Below are 6620 nucleotides of genomic sequence, written 5' to 3'. Positions count from 1 at the left end.
CACACACACACACACACACACACACACACACACACACACACACACACACACCTTAAATGAGTCTGACGGTCAGAGCACAATCACACACTGACAAACATCAGCATCGCTACTTTTACACTTAAAGTGTGAGAAGTGTTTAATCCATCAACTCTGTACAAACAGCGCCCTCTATTGGCCAACAATAACACTTTGAAACCTGCTGTGTGCAGGTGGAAATCACGTTTCTATATCTAAAAGAATAAAACTGATGTGTCATAATTTATTTATTTTCCATAACCTGTCAGATATTTGTTTGTCACAGCCCTTCAGTCCTCCTGGTACGCCTGCCTGTTTTTCACGCTCTCTCTCCTCTCTGTGTATGTGTCCATGGTAACAGCGCCCTACCTTTCAGAGGCGGGATCCTCTTAGTCCCCGCCTTCCGGTCTGTCACACCAGGAGTAATCAACTCACCTGCTCTTCATCTGACCGATTGACTGAGAACATTCCTTCAGCCTGTGATTAGGTGTTAAACTAGGTGCAGTAGATGCTCACCTGTGTTCATGTGTGTGCGCCTCTCATCATTCTCTCTTCTGTCCAGGAGCCTGACCTGTTTTCCACAAGGAAAAAGAGACGTAGTGGAATCTATCCAGTCATCAGCTTGGATATTGTACACAGAGACAGTGGATGTCTTCCCTTTTTGAAGGACACTGTAAACTGTTTCTTTACATCACTGTAAATAAGTTCTGTGTTTTCAGTCCTTCCCCCTCTCGGAGTGACGTTGTTTTCCCCTGATTACAAGGCACATAAAGTGCATAAAGAGGTCTAAGATTAGTTTTGTCTTTCCTTTGACTAAATTTGTACTTTTTAACTTTCTTAATATTTTTTAAGATAGAAAGTTAACAGAAAGACCCAGGGGGCCCAGGCCCCACCAGGGAGGGAGCTAGTGGGCTGAGCCCAAGGACCTATGTGCACGTGTCATGAGGATATAATAATGAGAGTGTCTAAGCTGTGGAATAAAATATGGAGGCCATGAGGGCGCAGAGAAGGAGCACGCTCCGCCTGGAGCAGTCCTTCCCTTTAAATCTAAGCTCTCTTCTTCCTCTCCTGTCCCGTCCTTCTTATCTTTCTCCGTCTCTGAGTGACGTTTGCTCTCCTTCTTTTCTCTCCCCCTGAAATACAGCAGTTTAGCTAGAAACACACTGTGAGACAAACTGCACACAAGCATCCTAAAAGGCTGAGTCTGTTCATCTGGACGAAGCGTTTTCAGTGGGAGAAACGTTTCATCATCATCCAGGTGACGTCTTCAGTCTCAGCTGACTGCAGGCTTCAATCTTATAAACAGAACATTTGCATAATGACTGAAACCAGCCCAGTGAAGGAACCATGGGCTGGGAGGGCAGTTCCTTTATCCACAGCCACTGATCATTCATCGATGGCCATGAGTCCCATTCACAGAGAGTTGGGGAATGGCTGCAATCACAGCATTGTAAGATGGGGACAGGTGTACGCTTAGGCCCCTCCTCGATTCAGAGATGGTCTTTCCCTTTTCACGTCAATGGCCTCTTTGACTCCGCCCTCAAACCAGCGTTCCTCCCTGTCCAGGATGTTACATCCTCATCATTGAAAGAGTGTTTACTGCACACAAACAGTTTGTGTGTTTGCTGATAGAAATGCTGCATTTCAAATTACCTGACACTTAAAAAACACTCACTTGTTTTCTCTAGCACTAGCTCGATGCTGAGGTAGCACAACTTATGGGACACCTGCAGTCGTTCCAGTGTTGTGCCCAAAGATAAAGAAAGACAACCCGACCCACTATGACACACAGCTTTGATCTCCTGGTGATTAATAAATGAACAGCACTTCCTTTCACGTTTTTCCTGTTTAGGCTCAAATCAGTTTGATGTTTGGAGGCTCGCAGTGACGTCAAACAATAACTCCACTAAAATCCGTTAAACCAAAAGCCTGTTTTTAAAGTGTGAGAAGTAGAAACTACAGATATTTGTTTAAAAATGTCAGGAGTCAAAGTATAAAGTAGTCAGAAAAATAAATACTCGAGTAGAGTACAGATACCTGAAAATTCTACTTTGCTACTTCCCACCTCTGCCATTTTTAAAAATTCAGGTCAAAGTTTTCTTGAGTTGTTCATAACTGATGTAATATTTTAGATCTGCCTGATTCTACTTGTTTCACTTCCCAATGAGTGGACTGAGCTCCTCCACGGATGACCCAGGATGACCCAGAAGTACCCAAACCACCTCAGATCAAAGATCTCTAAATGTGATTTTTAAGAAACATATTCTAAGATAAATCTACAACGGAGAATAAGAACCAGGAAACTAAACTAAAGCTCATTTTGTGGCCATAACTCCACACGCTGCCTGAACGCAGCACCCTGTCTTCATTCAGGGTATCGACCCGGCGGGACGGAGACACACACTGTCACATTAAACAGGATGGATGCTCCTGGACCGCACACAGGGAGCTATTATACCCAGTACAGCATCATTTATAACCACAGTGCACAGTGAAGGGGAGGTGCGGTTTCCAATTTATTAGAAACACATAATACGACACATCAGAGGCAGATTTATCCAGTCCTGCCATCCACTTTAGTATTTAGTTTATTTTTTTTAGTTTTTAGAAGTATTGTACTTCCAATAATTCTACTTCATTTTAAAGAATATCACCTTCTGATACAGTCATTTGCCTCCTTTTGGTGCATTCAGGGACCTTTGGACACCTGATGTTTCCATTCATGCTAAATTAACAACAATGAAAGTGTTAAAATGGTCCGAGCTCACTATTCACTACTAAATCCTCTCAACATGTTTCTGTGTCTCTTCCACAAAGTCCTAAAGACTCCCATCCTCCTCCTCCTCCTCCTCTCTGTCCTGTCAGACAGTTTCTCAGAGCCACAGCTCCCTCCTTCGGATTGCTCGTGCACTCTTTTACTTGTGAGGACCCCTCTGAGGTAACTGTATAAAATAATCCCACTCTCCCCAACTCTTCACTTCCAAAAGGATCTCGATCTGATTATCACTACTTTCCATAAATGTCCTCATTTTGGCACCGCACTTGTTAGATTCCCATGCTCTCTCACCTTTCTTAAACTTCCCAAAAATTATCTTGACATTTTATCCATTTTTTTTTTTATTTTGAAATTTTCTGTACATGTCCTCATTTCTAAATCATTTCCTTCCCTTTTTCCCAAGTTATGTTGGTTTCATTGGACATCATTAACGCAGAGAGGCTGGGAAGCATGGAGGTGAGATATTGACATCAGGCATCATCATGATCATCATCGAGTCATTTGTCGTCTATGAAATGTATTATTCAAGAAAGTTTCGAATGTATTATTCTCACATTATGTGCTATGGGCAGCACTTGGAAACTGTAGGGAGAAAGAACTCCCATTTAACAGGAAGAGACCTCAAACAGGACCAAGCCCAGCCATCCAATGACCACAGGAGAGGGGCCTCATAGCTGAAGGCTCTGCCTCCCATTCACCTCCGTCTACGAGGTATTTAAGATTTTGTATGAGCCAATAAAGGGAACCTAATATGGCTAATGGTGCTCTTAGAAGACCCTCGTAAAAATGGATATCTGCTATCCAAGCAGGCTGACTGTGCTTGCAAGAAAGAGCCATCTTGATGATCTTGGACAACAAAAGAAGAGTTTATACAACCCAAAAATCTAGTCCCTCGCTTTCCAGATCTACATATTCATATCCAAACATCCAACTATAACATCCTCCATTTAATTTTGCTTGCAAACACAATTATTTTAAGGCAGAAACACATTAATAGAAACACGAAGAGAAAAGTGAACATTCAAAGTTGTAATTTGACTCCGCTTCCTCTGATGGACTCCCTCTCTCTCCTCTCAGGCAGTATTCATAATCCAGGCTGACGTTTCTGTCATCTCCTCTCCCTCCTGCCTCGCGCTTCTATAATTAATCGCTGGTTGGTGGAGGTTACAGGAGCAGCGTCAGTCGGGGAGAAACAGGTAGAGGCCAGAGGGTCAAGTTATCACAGTGAGAAAAACACGGATCGTCTGTCAAAGGCGGAGACAGCTGAGAAAAGTGGGAGAGACGCAGAGTTCAGAGTGGCAGGGAGGAGGAGCGAGGTCAATAAACAGCGGATAAAAGGAAATTGGAAATGGCAGCAGCAGGAGTGGAAGGGTGGGATGTGAGGTACAAAGGAGGAGGTGGGAGTGGCGTCGGTGCAACGACAAACACTTTGTTTGTTATAGCTGCAGTTTGCAGATTTCTGCTAACATGTCACATGCAGGCAGTCATAACATGTTTCCATCTCAGGACGGCGTCTTCTGGTGAAAGTGGGCGTTGGCATCATTTCTCTTATGCACCAAAGTTATGTTACTTTCATTCTGTGAGGACACTGTTATGGCTCAAACATTCAGTATGACTCAGCAGATGTGTTTGTAAAAAGCCAGCTCACTCGTCATGTTCGGTGGCTGAGAAATAAAAGAACTGACTCAATGCTAGGATGACAACCTCCTTGTGACAGGGATAAATCGCCTGTTGCACTGAATTTATTTGCTTTCAGAGATGAACTGCAGGTAGTTCTGGTGACCAACCAGAGGCTGAGCATGCAACATCTCCACCTGATCACCCAGGTCACCTGGTGGGAGGCAACCTGTCTCCAAACAATAGCAGTCTGACTCAGACCGAGTTCAATTACACTCTATTTTGCACGTAATTGCATTTCAGGTTTCAAATTTAGACAGATTGGCAACACTTCCAATCGATCTGAGTCAGTTGGTTGATGAGTGTGACTCATCTGCAAAACGTTTGCCAACTAAGACAAAAACACGTCCCTGCAGTGTTAGAGCCTTGCACTGGTTCCCTGTGCACCACAGTCCTGTACGAAGTGGCGCTGTTTATGTTTAAAGCTTTAAATGATCCTGCACTTAAATATGTGGTGGATATGCTACATATAGTTAGTCATTTTAAGAGGTTATTTAATAGAATAAAGGATGAATATACATTCCAACTAACCATGTTTTACATATCTGGCCAAAAACCAGACACACGTGTAGTATGCCAAAAGTGAAAGACAACAGAAGTCGTTGGTGTTCAAACATCCACGATGTCCTGCAACTAAACAACAGCTGGTTATAAGCTAACATTATGCCAGCTAATGTTAGACTCAAGTGTCCTAAAGCTCACAGATTCCCTGTGATAAAGAGTTTGGTTATGTTCTGACATGATATGAGAGTTTATTCACTAAGTATTGGTGGGCGATTGTGGCTCAAGAGTTGGGAGTTCGCCTTTTAATTCTTATCCCTACTTTTATTTTTTCATGTCTATTTAAGTGCTATTTATGACACTATGTTTGCACTGAAGCACCGCAGCAATTTCCTAATGTTGTAAACCTGCTCAACATTTGGCAATAAACCCCTTTCTGATTCTGATTCTGATTGTAATCGGAAGGTTGCCGGTTCGAGCCCCGGCTTGGACAGTCTCGGTCATTGTGTCCTTGGGCAAGACACTTCACCCGTTGCCTACTGGTGGTGGTCAGAGGGCCCGGTGGCGCCAGTGTCCGGCAGCCTCACCTCTGTCAGTGTGCCCCAGGGTGGCTGTGGCTACACTGTAGCTGCCATCACCAGTGTGTGAATGTGTGCGTGAATGGGTGAATGACTGGATATGTAAAGCGCTTTGGGGTCCTTAGGGACTAGTAAAGCGCTATATAAATACAGGCCATTTACCATTTACCATATTAAAAGACAACAATGTTAGATAAACTTCAAAGTCATTAATTGATGCAGGCTAGCAGCAGCTAACAGAGACTAGCAGCAGCTTACCAAGAAAAAAAGTTTAGGCTATGCTCGATAACTCACCGCAGTATCAATGTCACTGGACAGAAGTGAGCTTCAATGAGTCTTCGGCTCATATTAGACTCCTTTCCCAGTTTTACAGCCGTCCCCAGAGTAAATAAAGGAGGACACGTGTCACCCGGCATTGTCAGCTGAGGTAAACAGTAGCCTGACAGCCTTGCAGAGCTATGGAAAAACTTTGGATCCAGTCCAGAGTCACTTTGCTATTTAAGTGCACTTACTACAGATGAAGGCTTGTCAGGGACACTGGGGTGAAAAATGTAAAATACTGCAAAATGTGTAACTGACCATTAATGGAGCGGATCCATGTCTTATTTCCTGATTTAGTTGTGCTGATATTATTCAAACAGTAGGAGAAACCAGCAATTACAGTCTGTATTTACTACCCTTGATCTTTCTTGACTGACTAAAACTTGTTTGTCCTATAGCAGTCACCGTAGTTAGGATTATTCACTTGAATTGGGAGGTCTGTCTGTCTGTCTGTCTTCATGCTGTTTTATTACTGCCTTTATGCACCAAAGTCTCTTTGAAGATGGCAACTGACCATGACACAGGAATTATACTTCTATATCAGAGATATGTTGTATTCAATTCAATTTTATTTATAAAGCACCAAATGAAAACAACAGCTACATCTAGCTGCTTTTGCCATGTTGTAACTCAGAGATTCCCAAAGTGTGGGGCCCGCCCCCTAGGGGGGGCGCAGAGCCATTGCAGGGGGGCGGGGCGGTATGAAAAGGGGAAGAAAAAAACAAAAACAAAAAAAAACACTTGGACACTGC

The sequence above is a fragment of the Pundamilia nyererei genome, unplaced genomic scaffold (assembly GCF_000239375.1).
Source record: "Pundamilia nyererei isolate P.nyererei 1_Seehausen unplaced genomic scaffold, PunNye1.0 scaffold00131, whole genome shotgun sequence".
In the NCBI taxonomy this organism is placed as follows: Eukaryota; Metazoa; Chordata; class Actinopteri; order Cichliformes; family Cichlidae; genus Pundamilia; species Pundamilia nyererei.
Note: the sequence above shows the minus strand (reverse complement) of the source record.